The sequence below is a fragment of the Scleropages formosus genome, chromosome 21 (assembly GCF_900964775.1).
Source record: "Scleropages formosus chromosome 21, fSclFor1.1, whole genome shotgun sequence".
Lineage (NCBI taxonomy): Eukaryota > Metazoa > Chordata > Actinopteri > Osteoglossiformes > Osteoglossidae > Scleropages > Scleropages formosus.
The window spans coordinates 10,607,530-10,617,997 of NC_041826.1; positions in this window are offsets into that span (position 1 = coordinate 10,607,530).

Here is a 10,468-nt window from a genome sequence, read left to right on the forward strand (position 1 = left end):
TTTGTTCTTTGTACCCAAACAATATTGAGCTGCGCTGAGGGATAAAAGTGCTTTTCATTTTGGACAAAAAGCAACAAACCAATAATTCAGACTAATACAAACCATGGAGGAAAAAGCTTTTCTTATGTAACCAAACACACTCTGTCTGTGTGTGTGTGCGTGTGTCGAAGTCACATACAGCGTCCGAGTGCCATGCACCACAGGTACCGCTAATATGCACGCACAGTTTAGAAACCGTGATGGATGGGCCGAGGGATGGAAGCGTTCCACGGCGTTTACCCTACTTTTACCTTTTCCTTGGGTTTTTACACAATCTACCCTGTGTACTAAGGGGGGGCATCACTACTGTGTACTTAGTGCTAAATGTGGGTCGGAGACAGACTTTGGGTCCCGGTTGTGTCTGTGAGGTGAGAAGCCAGTGGTTCCGCTTCCCAACAGTGGTTCACTAGTGTAATTTGTGGGCTTGCAGCCCGGACTGCCGTCACGTGATCATTAGCCTGTAAACACACGCAGTCTCAAGCAGGGTTGCGACAGAGGGCTCAAGGCTGGAGGGGGAGAGGACGCACCCAGGGCAGGACGCCAGTCCATCTCAAGGCACCCCAAACGGGACTCGAACCCCAGACCCGCCAGCGGGCAGGAGCCGGTCAAACCCGCTGCGCCACCACACCCCCCTGCTCTAAACAAACACTTTCATATTATTCAGTCATAAGTCACCTTGGGCCAAGGTGTCAGGCACATCAATCAATCAATCAACCAACCAACCAACCAATCAGGGTGTAAATAGGAATGCTGTGTTTGATTTATAGTTAAAGAGGATATTGCCTTTTGGACCAAAGGTCCAATATTGTCTTTTACCATAAATCAAACAGATGTGTGGGCTGGTAACACTAGATAGCATCCATCGGAGGTCGCTTCGGACAACGCGGAATCCCGCGCTCTCCGGCGGCTCCGTGCTGCGCCGCCGTGTGGACCGTTTGCTACTGGCGTCCCGTGAACTCGCGGAGCGTGACCAGGCTTTTCACGTTTCTCCTCGTTCTCAACCGCAGGCGTCTCTAACGATCGACGAAACGGAACCGAAGACCCCCCAGGAGACAGAGGAAGCCCTCAATAGAAGCGTTCAATCGGTTCGTTACGCCGCTCCGGTCCACGTGAACGGCGTTTGTGGTCCGTGTCGGTGTCTCCCAGCACAAAGCACCTGCATTTGAATGTAAACATCATAAAGCGAAACACCGGAGCCCCGCAGACAACTGGGAAAACGAGAGGCCGCCGTCGAACCGGAGCTCCTTACGCTGTACGTTTAGTTTCCTACAGAGATTGAGCATCTCGGTGCGAAGCGTGTGCCGTGTATGCGACTGGGCCGCATGTTCACCTGCGCCGGGCGTTCGGGATTGTGGGAAGGCGACCGTTTCTGACCGAGAGCTCGAGCGGAGGTCAAAGGTCGGCGGGTGGTCCGACGGGGTCTCGGCGGGTCACTCGCACAGGCCGGCGCACAATGGGCGCAGCTGGACTTCCAATGGGCTCCTTGTCCCTCTGCTGTGAGTGCCACGGAGGGGGGGCGTGAGCTTCGCTACAGAACGGCCCCTTTGTGTGTGTGTGTGTGTGTGTGTGTGCGTGTGCACATGTGCGCGCTCGAGTCCAGCGCTCTGCCCCGTCCATCTCCTAATTGCGGCCTCCTTTGTCACCCAAGCCCCTCCTTCCTTCCACATTCCAGCCCCGCCCTTTGCTCTTTCTCACACTTTCTTCTGCACGTTCACCCCCCAACGCCCCATCCCTGCATCCCTCCATAATGAATCACACGATTCCTTTAGTGCCGCTCGTATCTGCGGCTCGCTGCAGACACATCACAGCCGCTCTGCCCGTAATGAGATCGGGGTTGGAACCCAGGGAGCCCCCCCCCTGCTGGGAGAGCGAGCGAGGCCCCCTTCGCTCAGCTGTGTCTACGGAGCGTGTTTCTCGCGCCGCCCTCCGATCGCGGCGCCGCAGGACGAGGCCCGACGGGCAACCTGGGCAGGGAGGGACGCTCGAGCGCATCGCTCCGGCTGATGAATGTTTGATCTGTAGCGAGATTTTTTAGCACTTCCTCCCCTCAAGACTCTACCCCAGTTGATGAGCATCAAATGTGTTACAGCGAGGAAGTTACCGCGTTATTGCACGGAGGAGCTCGGCCACCCTCGCGCCACCGGCGCTCGCGACCTCGCTGCGGCTTCCGCGCCACGGGAGACGCGCATTTCCGAGCCGATTTTCCGCACCTTCGCAAGCGAGGCAGAGTCACCGTGTCCCGGTCGGCAGGACGGAGACCGCGGAGGACGAACGCGACCGCAGAACGGGGACGCTGTTGGTGCTGGAGCGAAGGGCCCTGCCCGCACGTGCTCGGCGGACGACGACCTCGCGTGGGGAAAAGACGGATTCATCCTCGCAGCCTCTTGCCTGGTGCTCCGGGGTTTGCGGCAACCGCTTCCCCCAATTAATGACCCGCCTCCCTCCTTTGAACGCGTTCGACATTCGGTCCGAAGCAGTAATTGCATCGGAAGGACCGAAATAGCGGCAGCGTGTTTGAGAGATGCCTCATTAGGATGCTACGATCTGGGAAAAGAGGGTCGGCGCAAACGGCGGAGACGGCGCAGTAGCGATCGCACCAGTGCGGCGAGAGGAGCCGACCCCCCGCGGACCCTGCGGGACCGCCCTCGACCGCTGCGCGCCGCTTCCGGGAAAGGAGGCCCGTTGCGCGGCGCTCTTCTCCCTCTTCTTTGGCCCCTTCGCCCGGTTCCTCCTTCCATTTGTTTGTCGGGCGGCTTCTTTGCAGCACGAGTCTCGCGTTCGCTCTTTGCTCCCCCCGCCCGCGGTCCACTTCGCTCCGCGCGTGGCTCCCGCCAAAGGCCCTCGGCCGACAGACGCGGCGCGTCACGCTAATTCCCCCTCATTAGGGAGCGGGCGCCTTTCGCTCCCCCTGCCCACGAGGGCCGTCCCATACGTCTCGCTCGGCCGATCGACGCATCGCACACGCGCCTGCCCGCGCCGTCGCCGGGGGACGTTCGCAGTGCCGCCGCTGGGGCGGGAGGGCCGTCCCGTCGGCCCGAAATGTTAGAGCCCAATAAATCTTGATGCAGACCGCACCGATATTCATTTTCTGTCTCTATTCTCAGTCCAGCTTCCCACCCCCTTGACGTATGGACACACACACACACACACACACAGAGCTCATATGCGCACAAGGACCCCATGCAGTAAGCAAAGGATTCGGTTACTGATGATGGAAACGCTATAGGTAATCTAGTGCAGGTGTGCTGTTCTATGAGACTTCATCAGAATGGAAAGTCTGTGTGTGTGTGTGTGTGTGTGTGTGTGTGTGGGTGAGCGAGCGAGCGAGCGGGGGGGGTGCACAGTTAGCAGGGAGCTCGGTCTGTTTTCCATCTCCCGGTGACAGCTCCCCCAAACCCTTTGATTGTTGTGAACGCGATGCGCCCCATCGCTGCGCAAACAGAGACCCTCTTGTTTTCGGAATCTTTCGGGTTTTACCGCGCCGCTCTGTCCCCAAACGCTTCCATCGCTGCTACGTCCCGGGTTCGGAAAAAAAACGCCTTGGGGTACGGCGGACGTGCACGCCAGTCCCGGCTGCGGTCGTCCGCCATCGTATTTCCCGGCATTTTAAAAAAAAAAAAAACTCTTTAGTTAAAATAAATTCAAAAACAGTCATTATCTGCAGTTTGTTTTTACGGTTTAGGCCCCGTTCTTAGGAACCAGTTCCCCTGTCCGCTCAACCGTTCTATTTACTTCCATCCAAAACAAGTTATTTTGCAGCCGGAGACGTCGGCATCGGAAGCCGAGAACGTGGGAACGGGCGGAGAGAAACGCACGGATACACACCCCACACACACCACACACACACACGAAAGCTGGTGTGTTTGGATTCCTGGGCACAAACACACTCATCCGCATGACCACACGTTTCTGAAGCGCTCCGGGAAAGCGAGCCGCGTGACCGGCTCTCGGAGGTGGCATCGCATCCTGCGTGTTGTCGCCGGCAACACGGAGTGCCGCAAAGTCGGGCCGACGGTTACGCCGGAGCCGGACCGGGGCTCCCCGATTATATCGGCCCGTTGAGCTCTCGGCTCCCCCCGCCGGTAACCGGAGCGGCCGGCGCTTTTCGAGGCCTTCGCTACAAAACGGACGCAAACAGCAGACGTTCGCCAAGCGGAGAGCGATTCTCGACCTAAATCTAAAAATACAAAGGTATGTTTACAAACTCTGATGCCCGAAATAACAAGAAAAACACAGAGGGAAGTTTCCTGAGGTTTCGCGGCTTTAGGAAGGAAGGGCAAAAAAGCGCACGACCGTCCGGCCTCGACGGCGGGATCATCCGAGCGCTCGAACCGTGGGACTCTCTCTCTCGTCCCGACACAAGGATCGTTCCGGAGCGCGGCGAACGGCGCTGTCAGGGAGGAGGGTGGGAGACCGAGGAGTTGGTGCGGACCCAAGGGCGGGTTCGATTATCGCGCGAGCGGAAACAAGGAGTAAGCGTGGATCGTAGTCGGGGAGAGAGGCGGGGCGATCGAGGCGCGGACGTCGTTCTCGGGACGGGACGGGAATCCAAGTCGATCGGGCGCAGCAAGAGATCCGAAACCGGGAAGGCGGCAAACGGGGAACGAAGAGGGACCGGAAGGGCGAAGAGGCAAACGAGGTTCTTTAGCCGGTTGACTCGACGAGGTTCCGCGGCGAGGCGCGCAGGCTCGGCTCCTTTTATACCCCGTCGTTCCGATTCGGCCCAGGTGTGGGCGTGACAGGAGCGGAGATGGGAAGAGGCCTCGAACGACACGACGGGCTCTTCCGGATACGAGTCGCCGCGTTCGACCGCAATCGGGTACCGGGGTTCGATTAGGGCTTCGAAAGGGACGATACAGAGGGACACGGAACCGTTCCTCCCTCCTCCTTACCAAACTGGATGAACTCGCGCCTTGGACTCATTGTGCATTTTTCCCAAGGTTAATATTTACCCAGCAGGTTCAGCTTCTCCCTCCCAGGAGCTCGAGGGCAACTCGTGACCAGCGGATCTAGAGTCACGAAGCAGGCGCTGAAGCGCTTCGCCGACAAACCCCACCGCTTTTCCTTCGTGAATTAGAGCGGAGCACAATTTAAAAACCCATATTTCTCTTCACCTAAACGCATCCCGCCTCCGACCACACCCAGCCGTGGCCTTTTGCGTTGCTTTCTATTCCTTTAAATTAAAATCACTGCGATTTACAAGGACTTCGCGGTCCCTTCGGTGCCAGCTGTCGGAAACCTTATCGAGGCTCGAGGAAGCCGTGGCTCGAGGCTGCGGTCGAACCGGGGACCCCAGAAAGACGTACGTGATATATGAGACCTGGAGGCTGGGAGGTGGAGATCAAACAGATGGGGCCGGTCGCCTGCTCTGCCAGCAGCTCTTCTCCCGTCCTCCTCTTTTACCGCGTGTCGCCGGGCCCGCGTCCGGGCACCGCCGCCGCTCGTTACTCGTTTCGGGGTTTTCTTTTATTTCTCTGCTTCTTCACAGGTGATGTCACAAAGGGCGGAATGCGACTTGCCGCCGGGGACGCAGGGGAAGACATCCTGCGCCCGCGTCCGGCGGCACTGACGGCGTGACCGAAGTGGAGATGGGATACTGGAAGCTCCCGATGAGTCACGCGCCTCCCGGTTACCGCCTCGGACGGATTCGGTGGTTCGGGGAGGAAAGATTAATGGGAGAAATGAACCCTTCGGAGTTATTTCACAGATGATATACGGCCAAGGGCCACCGATTTGTATCTCCGGATAATTATATATTTGTTTAAGTAACGTGTTCATTAGTTACGGACTACGGGGTGCCATAGCAGTCTGTCACAATGGGAATGGATTGTGTTCTCGTACACCGTGTGTGTGTGTGAGATACTGAATATTGCGTGATGGCAAATCACTCCAAGTAATGAAAAAGATGGGAGCGCACAGGAACGTTCAGTGACAAGACTGAGTCTGAAGAAAGCTGCCAAGAAGTAAGAAAAAGCACACGATCAACAAGTCACTGAGAGCGTTCGGTAAAAGAAAAGATCTGCTGAGCACTGCCCGGGGTGCGGTGGTGTGGCGGGTTTGGCCGGGTCCCGCTCTCCGGCGGGTCTGGGTTCGAGTCCCGCTTGGAGGTGCCTTGCGATGAATCGGCGTCCCGTCCTGGGTGTGTCCCCTCCCCCTCCGGCCTTACGCCCCGTGTTGCCGGGTTAGGCTCCGGTTTGCCGCGACCCCACCCGGGACAAGCGGCTTCAGACGGCGCGTATGTGTGTTCAGTTAGGAGTCCCTATGTTTGAAGGGTCCTTCCTTCTGGTGAATTGTACCTGCAGAACGCCGCGCATCCCGGGTCACTGCAAAGTTCAGGGGAACCTTCCGGACTCGTTAGCTCCCTGTGCAGAGAAGCACAAAAGCTGCTTTATGCAGGACCACCAGTCGGGCTGAGCCGCGTCCAAACCGCGGGATCCATGTAAACAGGCGCTTAAACGTTTCAGCGTGTCGCCCTACTGTACCGCGCCTCAACAATGCGCCTGAGCCCAGCGGGCCCCGCGGAAACGCCCCAGGAGGAGCGTGCGTTGGCTCGGACCTCCGGCGCAGGAAACGGGCTTGACGGCCGCCCCGGTTCCGCAGGCGCTCCGGCTGCTGGCCGTATGATTTATAACGGCTGCGAGTGCCAGGGCTGGGGGGGCGGTGGGATGGGGAGGGTCCTCACCCAAATAAATAAATAAATATGTAAAGAGGGCAGCCAGCAAACGACACAACGTGTTGGTTCCGTGCTGGTCCGGGGGGTCGGCGCGCACCTCCGGCGCGCCGGAACGTTCCGCCCCGTTCCACGGGCCACCGAAGGGGTCCGCCGCAAACGCACGGGGGGCACAGAGGGCGCTCCGTGTGGGAGGTCAGCGATCCGCACTCATTTACCGCTTGTACCGGGGGCTGAGAGGGTAAGAGCACAGTTCGGGGGGGGGGGGGGGACTTAATTACGTGCGGTGCCCCTCGCGGGCGCTGCTGCGTTGGACACAAAACCCCGGCAAATATTTCAGCAATTCGAGGCGCTCCGGGGGGAGGACCGGTCGCAGAAGGCTCACATTTCACAGCGATCTGTTCGCTCCATCTGCGCGTCCCCCTCCCCCGTCCGCGAGGCCTCGGCCCCCCGCTCACGGACCCCCGCGTCCCCCGCCGGCACCGCGAGCGCCGAAGAGCAGAAATGAAAATAATAACAAGAAAAGGAGCTTTCTGTTTGACCAATCGACAGGGGCGCGGCCCCCTTCTCTCACACACACACACACACACACACACGCACACGCGCCACTGCAACTTATTTCACCACACACTGAGTGCTCCAAGAACAGTATGTGTGTCAAGGCGCTTAATATTTAATTTTAGTTTCCCTATTAAGCTCCAGTCCCCCAATCTGCGCTCATTAATTATGGATGAAATCTCCATGAGAACAATTCCCGACACACCGCCGCCGCTACACTCTGCGCCTCTAATACGCGCTTATCTGGGACCTGTGCGGTGCGCCGCCGCTAAGTACCGGTGTAACAGCACGCGTGAGGGGTGTAATGGCTGTGCCGGGGTGAGCACCCCATATGCGTGCGCGTGTGTGCGTGTGTGTGTGTGCACGCCCAACAGGATTGATTTTTGGGAGGAAAGTGGTGAACAAACGGGGGTGGGGACGCAAGGGAAGGGCCTGACTACAGCTGGAGGATATGAAAATGTCCTGATGGTGAGAGCACAACTGTGTGTGTGTGTGTGTCTGTTTTTCCTCCTTTTGGAGGGAGCGGTGTGAAGGAGAGTGACCCTTTTCACTGAGCCTCTGTCAGCCGGCCAGCGCGCGGTCAACGGTCGGCGGAGACGCCGATGCGTCCCCCCTGCCGTCTGCGGCGTGGAGGACGGACTGGGGGACAGGGGGGGGGGGGGGTGCAGAGCAAACAGAACCTCAACCTTCTGTCTTCTTCCTCCTCTGCTTCTCCGTCGTTCCCACACGCTACGCACATCTTCAAAACCGGCTCACGCACAGAATAGCTTGAGCGCGAGCAGCCCGAGTTTGGCTCCAGTCCCACTGCAAACACACAGTTTTCATCCTCGCCGTCATCGTCATCGTCATTATTAGGATTATTGTCGTCGTCGTCATTCTTTCCCACCCTCCGGCTCTCCTCCCTTTGCAAGCGTCACCTGCGGTTTGGGACGCGACTCATCCGGCGCTCGCCCGCAGGGACGGCGAGATGCCCGCCGTCGAGGACAATCCGGCGTGTCCTCTGTCCTCCCCGCAGAGACACGTGGAACGTTAAAGAAAAAAGGGCCTAAATGTCATCAAGAACTCCCATTTATGCAAAAGCCTTTTCCAGCTCCGTGTCTCAGATGCCGAGAACCCCCCCCCCTCCCCCCTCGTTTGTCCACAGTGACTTCACATACCGTATCTCTGTGTTTCCAGAGGACACGTCACTCCCTTTGCTCCTATTGGATGAGAACGGATTGGGTGTTGCTGGGCCCAGGAGAGTCACGAACACATGTCCCGCCGTCCCACGTGAGGACAAACGCATTCGGTCCCCGGATCCTGGCGGCTCCCACCAAACACACTTTACGCACACGACTGTCGAGCGAGACGTGGCTCTCAGAACTGGAGCTGCATTAAATAATAAGATGAACAATGAGGTGCAGCTCCCTTCAACACCCCCCCCCCACACATGAAACAGTTTCAATACACCAGGAAATCAGGAATGAGCTTTTCCCAAACTGTTGCTTTTTTTTTTTTTTTTTTTAACCAACAGACCTTTTTCTTTTTGGAAAATTGTCTCTCCAGCAAGAATTACTGTAAAGTGTCCTGCTGCTGGACGCAGGACAAGAAGGCCAGAGGACAGGGGAGGGGAGGAGAGGAGAGGAGAGGGCAGGAGGTGCAGCAGCCACGGGACCCGGGTTTGAGTCCACGCTTAAGGTGCTGACATTTACTTTGCTGACTTAGCCGAGCCTTTCTTCCAGGGTAACTTACACCGATTCACCCATTTGCACAGCAGGGTCATTTTTACCGTCTCATTTCAGGGTAAGTACGTGGATCAGGGGTACTACGGTGGGAGGTGGTACTCAAACCCAGGTCCGTGAGGGCTGACGTTAATGGCCCTGACCAGCGCACCACCTGCTGCCCCTGAACTGATAGTGTAAAAAATTACCAAGCGGTGTAAATCGGTGTAAATAGCTTGGTGCACAAAGCTAGCAGTGCAACTGGCTTCGGAGAAAAGTGTCAGATGAATGAAGACGTGTAAGAGTGGAACGCGAGAGGTGGGAAGGTGGGCAGGATGGGATCGGATCCTGACGGCAACACTTTGCGTCCAGTACAGTTTTTGGATGCGCAAGTGTAAAGCGGAGACAAAGGAAACACTTTGATGTGTGATTTGGAATTATATAAGTGGCATAATTCCGCCAGGGGTGTGTATGAGTGAGTATGCATGCGTGTGTGTGCGCGCGCGCAGACTAGGGGATCGGGCCTGACGAGCAAGTCGGGCTGCCTCGCAACGCTGCCCCCTATAGGCCAGCTGGGAGCCTGCAGGCGCACTCCCCATCTGCAGCTCGACGCGGCGCGGCGCGGGGTGTGTGTAGTCAGCGGCGCTCAGCTTGGACGGCTGTCTGACACAATGTACAAAGCAGGTTTTTAATATATCTCAAGTGGTGGGGGTTCGAATGTGGGGGGGGGCGTGTAATATGCAAATGTGTCGGGTTCTTCTGCCAGGGGAACCACAAGCTTATATGTGCTGCCAAGGCTGTAAGAACTCAGTGCCAGAATAACAATGGACAATGGATGGAGGGGCCACTCACACAGCAGTGTGTGTGTGTGTGTCTGTGTGTGGAGGACAGCGAGCTAGAATGAAAAGCCTCAGCAAAAGACCCTTGAGAATGTGTATGATATGTGGTCATTTCTGAGACTGTGTTCACACTACATCCATGTGTCCGATCATCCCTACTGTCTCCCCCTCTCACACACACACACACACACACACACACACACACACACACACACACACACACACGTACCCTTCCTTCTTCTATGAAAAGTGCAGAAACTAGAAGCCTGATGGCCTTTCTCCACTGGAGAACAAAATAAAAAAACAAAGTCTCCTCCCAGGCCCTGCAAGGTGTGGGACGCAACCCCATAACCTTGAGCTGTAAACATCCCGTCTGTGAGGGGGGGGGAGGTTCCCCGTCCCCTTGTTAGTCCCCCTCCATCGTGTCCTCAAGGGACTGCAAAGACGGTCGCTGCGCCATCGCGCCCTCCGTGTTCCGCTGCGCCGCTGCGGTTCGTCTTTGCATCGCGTCGAACCCTTCGCGCAGGTGGCTGGTCTAAGTGGGGCAGTGCAGGGAAGAAGCCCCACTCAAGGGTACTTGACCTGTCCCCTGGGACTTGAGCCAACAACATTCAGGTTGTAAGTCACTGTCCCTAAGTGACCAGCCTCCCCTTGAGCGTGCC